At 42.6% G+C, this 17,183-nt stretch overlaps 1 non-coding gene and 1 pseudogene across 1 annotated transcript; one reads left to right on the forward strand and one right to left on the reverse strand.

The window, feature by feature from the left end:
• Nucleotides 1–676: 676 nt before the first annotated feature.
• Nucleotides 677–1,226, reverse strand: LOC100437976 (protease-associated domain-containing protein 1-like; annotated as a pseudogene).
• A 7,988-nt stretch (nucleotides 1,227–9,214) lies between these two features.
• Nucleotides 9,215–9,340, forward strand: LOC112132908 (U6atac minor spliceosomal RNA). Its single transcript, XR_002914610.2, has one exon. It is a non-coding gene; the product is annotated as a U6atac minor spliceosomal RNA (small nuclear RNA).
• The last annotated feature ends 7,843 nt before the right edge of the window (nucleotides 9,341–17,183 follow it).

Below are 17,183 nucleotides of genomic sequence, written 5' to 3' on the forward strand. Positions count from 1 at the left end.
TTGGCCTCCTAAATTGCTGGGATTACAGGCATGAGCCACCACACCCAGCGTATATATCAGTATTATTATTTTCTATTTCATTGACTTCTGCTTTTTAAAATTAATTCTTCCTAGTTTGTTATTTTTTTCATTAGATTATTTTTCCATATCCTTGAATTGAGTATTTTTATACCTTGTTTAATAACTAATATATCTTTATTGTACATCAAACCCATTATAAATATAAATTTCTAGAACCTATATTATGCCTTTTATTGCCTTTTTTTTAAAATTATTGCTAAAAAGGCAATGAGGGTTTATTGAGTCCCCAAACACCAGCTCTTTAAACCACTCCAACAACTGCTGTGAAGGTCGCTGTGCAGAGACCCTGGGTAGGGGAGGCTAGAGCTAGGTGAGATGTGACAGGTCACAGATGGCTCTCAGGCCACCTACCTTCAGCGCCTTTTGTTTCAGGTTCTATCCCGAAGCCCTGGGGCCTGTCTCTTGCCTCTTCTGAGACACCCTTGGGGGCCCTGGGAAAGGGAAGGCCAGTGGTGTGGTTTCCCTCTTTGAGCCTAGCAACGCCCAAATCCTTTTCCTCTACCTGGCTCCACTTGTCCCCAAATGCTATTCCCAAATTCTAAATAGCAAAATTCCTGGGTTTCCCCTTCCCATCTCCCATCCCCTTCCCTGGCTGGAATGTGGGACAAACTCTTCTACCAGAAGGACCAGGACGGTTGCTGCAGCTCAAAGGTGGGGATACTGGTGACATTGACTGGGATGGAAATGATGGCCCATGGCAGCCCATGCTGTTCCAGGGAGCGGCGGATCATGTAGCCTCTAGGCTGAGAAGAAAGAGGGCGGAGATGTCAGCTGTGCGCTGGGTACTGTCCTGGATCATTGCCACATAGAAGCTGTCATTGTTAACCGCATTGTCAGAGATGATCACGGCTGCCCGCCATGCTCTTGGACCATCCGAGTCTTGGAGAGGAGGGAGCAGCCCCCACTCTCCACCAGAGCTATCTGGTCCTGGATGAAGAAACCTGCTGAGTTCCCTGCAGGCCTCTGGAGGTTCAGCAGGGACAAGGCGAATCTGCTCATACCTTGTAAGTCCTTGGCAGGTGTGGCTGTGAAGATGTATCGAATGTCCCCAGGACTCAGCACTTGAAAGTACAAATAATCATGGATATGGAAGCCGTGGGAAGCCAGAGCACGAGACAACACCAGCCCGCGGCGACGGGGACCATCTCCAGGGCCCGGCCCGGCTCCGCATTTCCTCCGGCCGCCCAGCCCTGCGTCGCTCGCCGAACTTTAGCCTGACAGCTGCCTTGAATTCTTATTTGACTGGGCCTGGCACGGTGGCTCACGCCTATAATCCCAGCACTTTGGGAGGCCGAGGCGGGTAGATTACCTGAGGTCAGGAGTTCAAGACCAGCCTGGCCAACATGGTGAAACCCCGTATCTACTAAAAATACAAAAAAAATTAGCCGGGCATGGTGGCACACCCCTGTGATCCCAGCTACTCGGGAGGCTGAGGCAGGAGAATTGCTTGAGCCCGGGAGGCAGAGGTTGCAGTGAGTCGAGATCGTACCACTGCACTCCAGCCTGGCGACAGACCGAGACTCTGTCTCAAAAAAAAAAAAAGAAATCTTATTTGACTGATGATGTAGATGCTGTGCTGTGCCGTGTGCCACTGTGCCCTTCTTCAGCACTGAAGGTCTTATTTTTATCTCTAAAAACAACATAAATAATTACAATCTTAACATAATTACAGTACCATTATCACACCTAATAATAATTCTTTGGCAAAAACTAATGCCTAGCCCATATTCAGATTTCCCTATTTGTTTTCAAAAATGACTTTTTACAATCGATTTCTTCAAATCTAGATCCAAACAAGGTCCACACATCATACTTGGCTATTGTGTCTCTTAAATTTCATTCAATCCAGAGGAGTCCCTTTGCCTACTTCCCATTTTTTTCCATGCTATTGTCTTGACGAAGAAACCAGCTCAGTTTTGTAGAACGTGGCACACTCTAGATTTAAATCTGTTTTCTTCCTTTTTGTGCTGTTGAATTTGTTCCTCTGCTCTCCATATTTCATCCAATCGTGAAGGTAATTCTAAAGGCTTGATTAGATTCAGGTTTAACTGTTTTGGCTACTGAAAAGGTGGTGCTATGTACTTCTTATTGCTTTACATCAGAATCACAGACTATCTGGTCAGCCCTGTTTTAGTAATGCCGAGATTGGTCAGTGGTTTCAGGTGGTTACAGACCAATCTTGCCATTGACAGGTTCCGTATAAGTGTTTTTACCTGATATTTTTCATCCGTTGGTCATTGTTGTGTGGGTCTGTTGTTTCATTAGGACTTAAAATATAGTTATTTTTCTAACTTTATCATTCCCTCTACATTTATTAGCTGAAAGTTTTCTGTAAGATGGAACTTTTTCTAACTACAACTATTTGGTTACCTTGAAATATAGTGTGAAGCAAGCATGCAAAGGAGTCACTGACAAGATCAATGAGGAAATTTATTTTACTTTACTGCTGAATCTTCAGTGCCCAAACCAGTGCCTGGCCCCAGGGGGCCTTCATTAAAAAATTTTTGGCCAGGCATGGTGGCTCACACCTGGGAGGCCGAGGCGGGAGGATTGTCTGAGCTCAGGAGTTGGAGAACAGCTTGGGCAACATGGTGAGACCCCATCTCTACAAAATGGAAAAAAGGAAAATTAGCTGGGCATGGTGGTGCACACCTATGGCCCTGGCTACTTGGGAGGCTGAGGTGGGAGTTTTGCTTGAGCCCAGGAGTTGGAGACCAGCCTGGGCAATATAGTGAGACCCCATCTCTACAAAACATTTAAAATCAGCCAAGTGTGGAGGCACACACCTGTAGTCCAAGCCACTTGGGAGGCTGAGGCAGGAGAATTGCTTAAGCCCAGGAGTTCGAGGGTGCAGTGAGCTGTGATTATGCCACTTTATTTCAGCCTGAGCGACAGAGCAAGACTTTATCTCAGAAAAAAAGAAAAATATTGTTGAAGGCTTCTTTCCCTTTAATTACTAATTTTCAGAGTTAGGAGTTAGCGTTTCTCTCCTCTTTTTTCCTTGTGGGCTTTTAAATAAAACCTTTTATTTATAAACTTGTGGACTTTTATCTTTTTATTTATTTTGGTTTGCAGTCATTATTCTTTTTAGTGCTTATTGCTTATGTTGCCTCATCTTCGACTGGTGAGAGCTTGTTTTTTAATTTTTTTTTAAGGTATGAGGTCTCACTCTATTGCCCAGGCTGGGGTGCAGTGGCTATTCACAGGCATGATCATAGTGCACCACAGCCTCAAGTGATCCTCCTGTCTCAGCCTCCCAAGTAGCTGGGACTACAGGCATGTGCCACCACACCTGATTTAAATGTACTTTTGACTTATGATATTTTCAACTTATGATGGGTTTATTAGGATGTAACCCCACCATAAGTCAAGTAGCATTTGTAGTTATCTGGTATCTAGCCCTGGGAATGATTAGGACAGAGGAACATTGCCCTCTGGTATGGAAGAGCCAGGTAAAGGAAGTGGTTTAGAGTATGGGCTCTGGATTGGTTGGTTTGCATAGGAATGGCATGCTTACAGGGGAGTGGTTTGATATTTCTAGGAATTAGCTAGTCCTAAGAGGGGAAGTCTCTTAGGTCAAAGAGGCACCTGATGCTGGAACATCAAGAAGACAGCAAATAAGGAAATATAGTTAACACACATGGTGCCTGCCATTTCTGAGCCCATGATTTCCTGGCAGGGAAACAGGCAAGTCTCAGCTCAGGTGTAGCTGACCATACTTGCAGATGTTTAGAGGACTCATTTCAGGAGCTTCCTATTAACAGGTCACTGGCTCTTTTTTAAGCATGAGCATGTCAAGGCTACCAGGTGACTTACTGGAGAATTCAGTCTTGGCTTTTGTGCTTGGCTTGGGTTTCTAGGGTTCCCATGTAATCAGGAAAGCCCGCCAGCCCACTAATACTGTCGGATTAAGTACTACTCACACATAGCACCTGGTTGAGTCCCCTCTCATGGATCACACACACCACAAACCCAAATAAAAGCTTCAGCTTCCTTTTATGAAAGGAAAATAACTTGTTAGAATATGAAGCGAATGGTCTGAATGGTAAGTGATAGTGAGGGTTCTCTTATGGCCTATCGATTGTGACCTTTCTCTGCTGCTCCTTCACCAACTATGCTTTATTGTTGTCCTATCCCTTGAGCACAGGCTGAAAGACTGGCTATTAGTTATCTAACCTTATTCATCAGTCAGCCTACAAAACACCATTCTTAGTTGGCAGTTCCAAATAGATCTCTGTTTGTCCCTGATCTTATAGCTGCTATAGAGAAGGTATATCTTTGTCCACCTGCTACCAAATGTTAATCATTATTAAAGCTTGTGGTGGGTACCTGGAGATCTCTCATCTTTTGTGTGTGTTTGAAAATTCCGTATTAAAAAGGTTTGAAAAATGAATAAAGTTTACATCCAGTAGGATGGCTACCACCAACAAAACAGAAAATAAGTGTTGGTGAGGATATGGTGAAACTGGAACACTCATGTTCTCTTAGTGGGAACGTAAAACGGTGCAGCCACTATAGAAAACAGTATGGCAGTCACTCGTATTAAAAATAGAATTACATATAATCCAGCATTTCAACTTCTGGGTGTATACACAAAAAAGTGAAAGCAAGGACTTAAACGTGTTCGCGGCAGCATTATTCACAATAGACAAAAGGTGGAAGCAACCCAAATGTTCATTGACAGATGAAATCGTTAATAAAATTTGGTATGTACATACAGTGGAATATTATGTTGTAGCATATATCAAAATGTCTTTCCTTTTAAAAGCTGAGGGCACTATCCTAAGTGAAATAAGTCAGTCACAAAAAGACAAATACTGTTTGATTCCACCTATATAAGGTTATGTGCAGTAGTCAAATTCAGAGAGACAGAAAGTAGAATGGTGGTTGCCAGGGGCTGGGGGAGGGGGTAATGGAGATTTTTTTTTTAATTCTTTTTTCAAAATTTACTTTTTACTTTTTTCTTTTGTTAAAAAAAATTTTACTCTTAACACCACTCAATGAGAGATTACTGTTTAATAGATACAGAGTTCCAGTTTTGGGGTTTTTTGTTTGTTTGTTTGTTTGTTTTAGATAGGGCCTTGCTTTGTCACCCAGGGAGAGTACAATGGCACGCTCAAAGCTCACTGCAGCCTTCAACTCCTGGGCTCAAGCGACCCTCCCACCTCAGCTTCCTGAGTAGCTGGGACTACAGACGTGTATCACTATACTCGGCTATTTTTATTTTATTTTATTTTATTTCATTTATTTATTTATTTATTTTTTGAGACGGAGTCTCGCTCTGTCGCCCAGGCTGGAGTGCAGTGGCATGATCTCGGCCCACTGCAAGCTCCGCCTTACGGGTTCACGCCATTCTCCTGCCTCAGCCTCCTGAGTAGCTGGGACTACAGCTAATTTTTTTGTATTTTTAGTAGAGATGGGGTTTCACCGTGTTAGCCAGGATGGTCTCAATCTCCTGTCCTCGTGATCTGCCTGCCTCGGCCTCCCAAAGTGCTGGGATTACAGGCGTGAGCCACCGCGCCCGGCTATTTTATTTTTTTGAGATAGAGTCTCACTCTGTTGCCCAGGCTGTAGTGCAGTGGCACGATCTCGGCTCACTGCAACCTCCGCCTCCTAGGTTCAAACGATTCTCCTGCTGCAGCCTCCAGAGTAACCGAGACTACAGGCACGCGCCACCACGCCCAGCTAATTTTTTGTATTTTTAGTACAGATGGGGTTTCACCATGTTGGGCAGGCTGGTCTTGAACTCCTGAGCTCAGGCAATCTGCCCGCTGTGGCCTCCCAAAGTGCTGGGATTACAGGCGTGAGCCATCGTGCCTGGTCTATTTTTATTTTGTTTTTATAGAGACAACGTCTCACTATATTGCCCCAGCTGGTCTCAAACTCCTGGGCTGAAGCGATCCTCCCACTTCAGCCTCTCAAAGTGCTGAGATTACAGTTGTGAGCCACCGCACCTGATTCAGAGTTCCAGTTTTGCAAGATAAAAATAGTTCTGCAGGTGGATGGTGGTGATGGTTGTGCAACAATGTGAATGTGCTTAATACCACTGCACTGTACAGTTAACAGTTAAGACGGTTCATTTTATGTTATGTGTATTTTATCACAATTTTAAATAAAAGAATCAAGTTTAAGTACTCTATAAAGTTAAGCATAAACCTATACCATACCTCAATAATTTCACTCCTAGGTATTTACACAAAAAAATCAAAACATATGTCCACAAAAATGTTCATCGTTCAAGAATGTTCATAGCAGCTTTATTCATTATAACCCAAAACTGGGAACAAACCAAATGTCTGTCAACAGGAAATGGGTAAACAAAATAGGCTCTATCCATACAATAGAGTACTAATCTGGAAGAAATGGCTGATACACAAAACAATATGGATAAATGTTAACAACATTATTCTGAGGAAAATAAACCAGACACAAAAGGAAATATACTGGTTTTATGAAGATCAACAGCAGAAGAATCTAAACAATGGTGATAGAATCAGAGCAGTGAGGGTTGGGAGTGGAGATGGGAAGGCAGGGAGGCCAAGGGTTGGGGGCATGGGGGCATGAACTGCTACTGACAGAAGGAACTTTCTGGGTCGATGTATTTTTTTTTTTTTTTTTTTTTTGAGACAGAGTCTCTCTCTCTGTTGCCCAGGCTGGAGTGCAGTGGTGCTGTCTCGGCTCAATGCAACCTCTGCCTCCTAGGTTCAAGCAATTTTCCTGCCTCAACCTCCTGAGTCCTCAACCTCCTGAGTAGCTGGGACTACAGGCACGTGCCACCACGCCTGGCTAATTTTTTGTATTTTTAGTAGAGAGCCAGGATGGTCTCAATCTCCTGACCTCATGATCCACCTGCCTTGGCCTCCCAAAGTGCTAGGATTACAGGCATGAGCCACCGCGCCTGGCTGATGTAAGATTTATATCTTGATTGAGGTGTTGGTTCCACAGGTATATATATTTGCCAAAACTCATCAAACTGTATACTTAAGGTCTGTGAACTTAGTATATGTTCTTTATACCTCAACATAACTAGTATTTAAAAAAAGAGAAAGTCCTCTCCCTGCTCTCCCCTCTTCCCCTGGGGTCAATGAAGCAAGTATGAAAAAACTAATGTGGTTTTGATATTATTCTGTGTTCTGTGATGCATATCATTTATAAAACAACAGAAGTTCATTTCTTGTGAACAGGTTGCTAATAATAAACCAAGGGCAACAGGTCACTGCTGACTGGCCTAGCTCCCTTAGCCAGCATCACAGGTGACTAAGAGGGAAGTGAGAGATAGCAAGTGTAAGCTTCGTGCAGCATGACAGTATCACACGGGCAAGAGACAGTTCAGGAAGGTAGGGGCATAGCTCATGAGGAAGGTTGCTTGGTGAGCAGCAGGCCTCTGCATTATCTTTGGTATCAGTGAAGAGCTGGTTTCCTTGGCAACAGGGGCCTACTTAATGAATGGTACCTGCCAGGCAGCGGACATGAACATGTCCATAGAAAGTGTACAATAGTGAAAGAAGATCTCTTCACCAAATATTCCCTTTTAGTCTACATACTCAGATCTGTTGATGGTTTAAGAACAATCAGAGAATGCTGAAAGACATAATAAAAAGCTTCAGTGCCATTACCCACTTCTCTTATCCCCCATTCCTAGTAACAACCACTTGTAACCTTTTATCCTTCTCCTCCTCCCGCTGCTTCTCCACTCCTCTCACTCCTTCTCTTCTCCTCCTCCTCCCCACCGCCCGCGCTCCCTCCCTCCCTCCTTTCCTTCCTTCCTTTCTTCTTCATTTTTTTTTTTTTAATTTTTTTTGAGATAGTCTCACTCTGTTGGCTCACTGTAGCTTCCACCTTCTGGGCTCAACTGATTCTCCTGCCTCAGCCTCTGAAGTAACTGGGAATACAGGCATGCACCACCACACTCAGCTAATTTTTCTGTTTTTTGTAGTGATGAGGTCTCACTACGTCGCTTAGGCTGGTCTCAAACTCCAGGACTCAAATGATCTGCCTGCCTCTGCCTCCCAAAGTGCTGGGATTACAGGCATGAGCCACCATGCCCAACCTCCTTTTCTTTCATTAGTTATTTTGGTTTCATATATATTTCTGTATATTGCTAATTCTTAATTTATCAACTGTAGGCATTGTCTACTTATTGCTTATTATGATTAACAAGGATTTAACTAATTAATACCACCTCATTTCTCCTTTTCTTCTTTTTACCATGACTTTTGTTGTATCATTGGTTTTCTTTCCATTGGTTACTTTTATACATTTAGATTCTGTTCTTAAACTATTTGTTTTTAATTCTGTCAATTTTCACTAATGTCTCTTGACTTTTTTCCCCTACCCTTGCCTCCATCTCTTTTCCTACTTCTACCTTCTGGTTTCTGTGAGCTTCACTTTGATATTTACATTGTTGAGGTTGAAAATTTACATTCTGTTCAGAAATCATACCTGAACCCCCATCCTTTGTCTGTAGGTCGATGACACAAATTTAAAGTTAATAAAAATATTAAATTGTTATGACATTATGTTTTCCTCTATAATTATGTCATCACCCTAGACCTCTCAAAGGACAATATTCCTAGAAAATTCTATGATGGGCCAGGCGCGGTGGCTCATGCCTGTAATCCCAGCACTTTGGGAGGCTGAGGTGGGCAGATCACTTGAGTTCGGGAGTTCAAGACCAGCCTGACCAACATGGTGAAACCCTGTCTCTACTAAAAAATACAAAAATTAGCCGAGTGTTGTGGTGGGCACCTGTAATCCCAGCTGCTTGGGAGGCTGAGGCATGAGAATCACTTGACCCCGGGAGGCAGAGGTTACAGTGAGCTGAGATCACCACTGCACTCCAGCCTGGGCGACAGAGTAAGACCCTGTCTCAAAAAAAAAAAAAGAAAAAGAAAAAAAATAAGAAAAAGAAAATTGTATGATGGATTCTCTTTTCTTAAAGAACCACAGTTGCCGAAATTCATACCACATTAGTTTATTTCAAGTTTGGATCATAACTTTCCTGTCTTAGAATTTTTATAATTTTTCCCTCATTAGGAGAAGCAAAAGCCTTCTTCATGAAAGCACTGGTATCTATTAGTTCCTTATTCTAAAATTGTTCAGGGTCTATTCTAGAAGTCTTAAGAATATCTTTGTGTTGTATGAAAGGAGAGAAGGTTAGTACTCCCCTTGACAAAGATGGAAGAGGCCCTCAGGCCTGACAACACACATACGGTTAAGGCATTGCCACCTACTTCGTGGCATCTAACCATCGTTTTTTCACACAACGTGGCCTGTTGTGGGGTGGGGGGAAGGGGAAGGGATAGCATTAGGAGACATACCTAATGTAAATGAGGAGTTAATGGGTGCAGCACACCAACATGGCACATGTATGCATATGTAACAAACCTGCACGTTGTGAACATGTACCCTAGAACTTAAAGTATAATAAAAAATATATATACATATTTAAAAAGAAAGAATATCTTTCTGGAGCACATGGACCTCCTGTTTTAATTTGAATAGATTTCTTTCAGACCCCACTGCAAGCAGTCATCCTGGGGTTTCTTTTTATTAGATTAACAGGATTAGTACTATCATTTTCTGTTTTCTACATACTCCTCACACTTGGTTTCCTGGCCAACATATTCAATTATCTCCTTCAGATAGCATAAATAGCAGATAAACCCTGAATCCTTACAGGTGTAAGAATGGCTTTAGTTTGTTCTCAGTCTTTATAGCTAGCTTGTCTAAGTTTGGATTTCTAGGCAGAATTATTTTCCCACCCAACTCTGAAGGTGTGCTCCAATAATTAATTAAGGAACATTTAAGATTGTGAAATACAACACATATATACAAAAAAACACAAATGTGTATCTTAATGAATTGTTATACAGTAAATATCTATATAACCACCATCCAGGCCATAAAACAAAATTTTGTCAAATCTTAGAAGTCTACATCAGAGTTTTCCACCTTTGGCCCACTGGTCTCTTTCCAATTCCAATGTTCCTCTTTCCTCTTAGAAATATCCACAATTACGAGACTCTGTCTCAAAAAAAAAAGAGGCCGGGCACGGTGGCTCACGCCTGTAATCCCAGCACTTTGGGAGGCCGAAGTGGGCGGATCACGAGGTCAGGAGATCGAGACCATCCTGGCCAACATGGTGAAACCCTGTCTCTACTAAAATCAAAAAGTCAGCTGGGCGTGGTGGTGCACACCTGTAATCCCAGCTACTAGGGAGGCTGAGGCAAGGTAATCGCTCGAACCCGGAGGCGGAGATTGCAGTGAGCCGAGATCATGCCACTGCACTCCAGCCTGGCAACAGAATGAGACTCTGTCTCAAAAAAAAAAAAAAAAAGAAATATCCACAATTCTGAATTTTATGGAAATAACTTTCTTGCTTTATAAAAATAATGTTATCAAATAAATACACTTCTCTACACATATAATTTAGTTTGCTTATTTTTGAGCTTCACATAAATGGAATAATACAGCATATATTATTTTGAGTCTGGCTTTATTTGCTTAGCATTATGTTTTGAAATTCATCCATGTTGTTGGATGTACCTACAGTTCATTCATTTCCATTGCTGTTCAGTATTACATTGGATTAATATAATACAATATGTATATCTCTTCTACTAGTGATAGATATTTATTAATAGTTCGGTTCCAGTTTGAGGCTGTCATGAATAGTGCTGCTAGGAAGATCTTTGTATGAGTTTTCTCATCCTGATGTGAAAAAATTTTTTTTTTTTTTTTTTGAGACAGAGTCTCGCACTGTCACCCGGGCTGTAGCGTAATGGCGTGATCTAGGCTCCTTGCAACCTCTGCCTCTCGGGTTCAAGCGATTCTCCTGCCTCAGCCTCTCGAGTAGCTGGGATTACAGGTGCCTGCCACCACGACCAGCTAATTTTTTGTATTTTTTAGTAGAGACAGAGTTTCGCTGTGTTGGCCAGGCTGGTCTCGAACTCCTGACTTCGTGATCTGCCCGCCTTGGCCTCCCAAAGTGCTGGGATTACAGGCATGAGCCACCGCGCCCGGCCGAAAGAAAATTTTTGGCTGCTTGTTCTATCAGTTACTGAGATAATTTTGTTCAAATCTCCCACAAGCATTGTGAGTTTCTCTTCATGATTCAGACAGCTTTTGCTTTATACATGTCAAGGCAATAATATTTGGTACATACATATTTTGTACTAGTGTTAATTATTCCTGATGACTTGAAGCTTTTATCATAATTAAGTGTTCCTCTCTAATTTTTTTGTCCTAAATTCTGTTTTGTCTCATATTAATAAAGCTAGACCAGTTTTCTTTCATTTTTTTTATCGTGGTAAAATACACATAATATAAAAATTTCCATTTTAACCATTTTATTTACTTTTTTTAGAGGCAAGGTCTTGCTCTGTTGCACAGGCTGGAGTGCAGTTAGTTGCATGATCATGAAACCGCCTTTGCAAAATTGTAACTGAGGAAATTATGACAATGAAAGAAATCAGACCTAAATAACTCCATCTTGCTTCTAACCTTTAAGCTGTCTTTGTTCATTCCTGCGAGTAGGCCAAACTAACCTTGGGAAGGAATTCAGTGCATGGTTTGACTCTGAAACAAAATTAATAACAGCCCTTTCCTGAAAAGACCCCCTTCTTGCCTGGGGACCAGTCTGCCTTTGCAAACTAGCAAATTAGCTACAAGATTAGAAATTACAGTTTAGGGATCATGCCACCTCTGGCGCCTAGAGTCTGAACTTCCCCAAATTGCTTCTGGGGATAACATCACTGTTGTAAAACCTAAGATCAGTGCTTGAGATATTTGCAGACCCTACACTCAATGGATCAGCTGACACCACTCAGACCAGGAATCTGGCTCAACCAGTTCTGCCATCACACCCAAGAACAGAAGACAGCAAGAAAAACTCACTTCAACCCCCTATGATTCCATCTCTAACCTAACCAATCAGCACTCCCCACTTCCCAAACTCCTACCTGCCAAATTATCTTTAAAAACTCTGATCCCCGAATGCTTGGGGAGACCGAATTGAGTAATAATAAAACTCCGGTTTCCCGCACAGCCAGCTCTGTGTGAATTACTCTTTCTCCACTGCAGTTATCCTGTCTTGATAAATCGGCTCTGTCTAGGCAGCGGGCAAGGTGAACTCATTGGGTGGTTACAATCAGAGTTCACTGTAACTTCGAACTCCAAGGCTCATGCCATCCTCCCTCCTTGTCCTCCCAAAGTGCTAGGATTAGATTACAGGCATGAGCCACTGTTCCCAGCCCCATTTTAACAATTTTAAAGTGTACAATTCAGTGGTATTAAGTACATTCATGATTATCACTATCTAGTTCCATAACTTATTAATCATTCAAAAAAAAACCACTCTATAGCCATTAAATAGTAACTGCCAATCTTCTCCTCTGTTCAGCCCCTGGTAACCACTATTCCATTTCCTGTCCTTATGAAAATGACTATTCTGTGTACCTCACATGCATAGAATTATACAATAGTTCCCTTTTTGTATCTGACTGTATTCACTTAGCATAAAGTTTCCAAGGTTCATCCATGTTGTATGTGTTTGTACTTCATTTGTTTTATGGCTGAATATATCCCATTGTATACCACATTTTGTTTATCTCTTCATGAGTTGGTGAACATTTCAGTTGTTTCTACCTTTTGGTCAAGAAAAAAACAGGCAAATTGGACTTCATCAAAATGAAAAACTTTTGTGTATCAAAGGACACTATGAAGAGAATGAAAAGGCAACCCACAGAATGGGAGAAAATATTTGCAAATCATGTATCAGGTAAGTGATTAATATTCAGAATACATAATGAACTCCTACAACTCAGCAACAAAACTGAACAACCCAGTTAAAAATGGACAAAGGGCTTGAATAGCCATTTCTCCAAAGATATCCAAATGACTAATAAACACATGAAAAGATGCTCAACGTCACTAATCATTAGGGAAATGCAAATTAAAACCACAATGAATGTCACTTCCCATGTACTAGGATAACTATTTTTTAAAAAGAAAAATAAGTATTGGCAAGGATATGGAGAAACTGGAACTCTCACATTTTGCTGGTGGAAATGCAAAATGGTGCAACCACTTTGGGTACAGCTTGATATTTTTCCAAAAAGTTAAACAAAATTACCATGTGATTCTACAATTCCACTCCTAGGTATATACCCCAAAGAACTGAAAACATATACTTAAACAGGCATGTGTACACATGTGTTTATAGTAGCACCATTCACAATAGCCAAAAGGTGGAAACAGCCTAAATGTCCCTCCACAGGTTAATGGATAAACAAATTTTGATATATAAATACTATGGAATATTATTCAGCTATAAAAAGAAATGAAGTACTGATGCATGCTGCAACATGGCTGAAACTCCAGAGCATTATGCTACATTATGAAAGAATTCAGACAAAAAAGGTCACATATTATATGACTCTGTATACTTGAAATATCTAGAATAGATAAATTCATAGAACCAGGGCCGGGCTTGGTGGCTCATGCCTGTAATCCCAGCACTTTGGGAGGCCAAGGCAGGCTGATCGCCTGGGGTCAGGAGTTCGAGACCAGCCTGGCCAAAATGGTGAAACCCCATGTCTACTAAAAATACAAAAATTAGCCAGGCATGATGGCGGGAACCTGTAGTCCCAGCTACTTGGGAGGCTGAGGCAGGAGAATTGGTTGAACCTGGGAGACAGGTTGCAGTGAGCAGAGATCGCGCCACTGCACTCCAGCCTGGGTGACAGAGTGAGATCCTGTCTCAAAAAAAAAAAAAAAAAAATAGAGACAGAATGCAGATTGATGGTTGTCAATGGCGGAGGGGAGAGCGAATGGAAGGAACAGCTTAATGGTTAAGGGGGTTTATCGTAGTAGAGTGATGGAAATGCTTTAGAGCTAGGTAGAGGTAGTGGTTGCCTAACACGGTGAATGTATTGAATGCCACTGAATTGTTTATTTTAAAATGGTTAGGGCCGGGTGCGGTGGCTCATGCCTGTAATCCCAGCACTTTGGGAGGCCAAGGCGAGCAGATCACTTGAGGTCAGGAGTTCGAGACCAGCCTGGCCAATATGGCGAAACCCCATCTCTACTAAAAATACAAAAACTTAGTTGGGTGTGGTGGCGCATGCCTATAATCTCAGCTACTTGGGAGGCTGAGGCAGGGGAATTGCTTGAACCCAGGAGGCAGAGGTTGCAGTGAGCTGACATCATGCCACTGCACTCCAGCCTGGGTGACAGAGCAAGACTCTGTCCCATAAATAAATAAATAAATAAACAAATAAATAAAATAAAATGGTTTGGCTGGGCCACGTGCGGTGGCTCACACCTATAATCCCAGCACTTTGGGAGGCCGATGGGGTGTATCACCTGAGGTCAGGAGTTCAAGACCAGCCCCGCCAACATAGTGAAACCCTGTCTCTACTAAAAATACAAATATTGGACTCCCTGTAGTCTCAGTTACTTAGGAGGCTGAGGCGGGAGAATCGCTTGAACCCAGGAGGTGGAGGTTGCAGTGAGCTGACATCAAGCTGATGCACTCCAGCCTGGGCAACAGAGCAAGACTCCATCTTAAAAAATAATAAAAATAAAATAAAATAAAATGGTTAGGCCGGCACGGTGGCTCACGCCTGTAATCCCAGCAATTTGGGAGGCTGAGGTGGGTGGATCACCTGAGGTCAGAAGTTCGAGACCAGCCCAGTCAACATGGTGAAACCCCATCTCTACTAAAATTACAAAAACCAGCCAGGCATGGTGATATGCACCTGTGATCCCAGCTACTCCAGAGGCTGAGGCATGAGAATCACTTGAACCCAGGAGATAGAGGCTACAGTGAACCAGGACTGTGCCACCGCACTCTAGCCTGGGCAACAGAGTAAGACCTCTGTCTCAAAACAATGAATAAATAAATAAATAAATAAATAAATAAAATGGTTAATTTTAAGTTATGTGAATTTCACCTCAGTAAATTATTTTATTTATTTATTTATTTATTGAGACAGAGTCTTGCTCTGTCGCCAGGCTGGAGTGCTGTGGTGTGATCTCGGCTCACTGCAACCTCCAACTCCCTGATTCAAGCGATTCTCCTGCCTCAGCCTCCTGAGTAGCTGGGATTACAGGCACATACCACCACACCCAGATAATTTTGTTTGAATTTTTAGTAGAGATGGGGTTTCACCATGTTGGCCAGGCTGGTCTTGATCTCCTGACCTCATGATCCGCCCACCTCGGCCTCCTAAAGTGCTGGGATTACAGGCGTGAGCCACTGCGCCCAGCCAATAAATTATTTTTGAAAATATTATCTTAGGCCAGGAGGAGTGGCTCACACCTGTAATCCCAGCACTTTGGGAGGCCAAGGCAGGTGGATCACTTGAGGTCAGGAGTTCATGACCAGCCTGGACAACATGGCAAAATCCTGTCTCTACTAAAAATATAAAAATTAGGGCCAGGCACAGTGGCTCACGCCTGTAATCCCAGCATTTTGGGAGTCTGAGGCAGGCAGATCACCTGAGGTCAGGAGTTCAAGACCAGCCTGACCCACATGAAGAAACCCCGTCTCTACTAAAAATACAAAATTAGCAGGGCTTGGTGGTGCATGCCTGCAATCCCAGCTCCTTCGGAGGCTGAGGTAGGAGAATGGCTTGAACCCAGGAGGCAAAGGTTGCAGTGAGCCGAGATCGCGCCATTGTACTCCAGCCTGGGCAACAAGAGTGAAACTCAGTCTAAAAAAAAAAAAATATATATATGTATAAAAATTAGCTGGGTATGGTGGTGTGTGCTTGTATTCCCAGCTACCCAGGAAGCTGAGGCATGAGAATCGCTTGAAACTGGGAGGCAGAGGTTGCAGCGAGCCGAGATCGTGCCACTGCACTTCAGCCTGGGGGATAGAACAAGACTCTGTCTCCAAAAAATAAAAATAAGAAATAAAATAAAAATAAAATATTATCTTGGTCTATTAAGGCTGCTGTAACAAAATACCGTAGACTGGGTAATTTGTAAATAATAGAAATTTAAGGCTGGGCACGGTGGCTCATGCCTGTAATCCTAACACTTTGGGAGGCTGAGGCGGGTGGATCACCTGAGGTCAGGAGTTTGAGACCAGTCTGGCCAACATGACAAAACCCTGTCCCTATTAAAAATACAAAATTAGCTGGGCATGGTGGTGCATGCCTGTAATTCCAGCTACTCGGGAGGCTAAGGCAGGAGAATCAGAGGTTGCTGTCACCTGAGATTGTACCACTGAACTCCAGCCTGGATGACAGAGCAAGACTATGTCTCAATACATACATACATACATACATACATAAAAATAAAAATAAATAGAAATTGATTTCTCACAGTTCTGGAGGTTGGGAAGTCTAAGATCAAGGCACCAGCAGATTTGGTGTCTGGTGATGGCTTGCTCCCTGCTTCATCATTGGCACCTCTTTGCTACATCCTCACATGGTGGAAATGTAGAAGGGCAAAGAGGACTAACAGACTCCCTCAAACCCTTCTATAAGGCTAATCCCTCATGGGTGGGACTAGTCATGACCCAATCACCTCGTAAAGGCCCTGCCTCTTACTACTATTGCATTGGAGATTTTCAATATGAATTTTGGAGGGACGCAAACATTCAAACCATATCAAATGAATATCCAAGTACCTTGTTTTCCTTGGAGTGGTTGTAAATGGTACTGTGTTTTGTTGTTGTTGTTTTTGTTTGTTCGTTTTTGTTTTGAGACAGGGTCTTGCTCTGTTGCCCAGGCTGGAGTGCAGTGGCACAATCTTAGCCCACTGCAGCCTCGACTTCCTGGGCTCAAGCTATCCTCTCACCTCAGGCTTCTGAGTAGCTGGAACTACAGGCACACGCCACCATGCCCAGTGAATTTTTGTATTTTTTGTAGAGACAGGGTTTCACCATGTTGCCCAGGCTAGTGTTGAACTCCTGACCTCAAGTGTTTTACCTGCTTAGGCCTCCCAAAGTGCTTGGATCATAGATGTAAGCCACTGTGACCAGTGGTTCTGTGGACCAGTGGTTCTGTGTTTGAAAGTATGGGTTTTTTTTTTTTTCTTTTTTTTTTTTTGAGACGGAGTTTCACTCTTTCGCCCAGGCTGGAGTGCAG

Source organism: Pongo abelii, chromosome 2, assembly GCF_028885655.2.
Source record: "Pongo abelii isolate AG06213 chromosome 2, NHGRI_mPonAbe1-v2.0_pri, whole genome shotgun sequence".
In the NCBI taxonomy this organism is placed as follows: Eukaryota; Metazoa; Chordata; class Mammalia; order Primates; family Hominidae; genus Pongo; species Pongo abelii.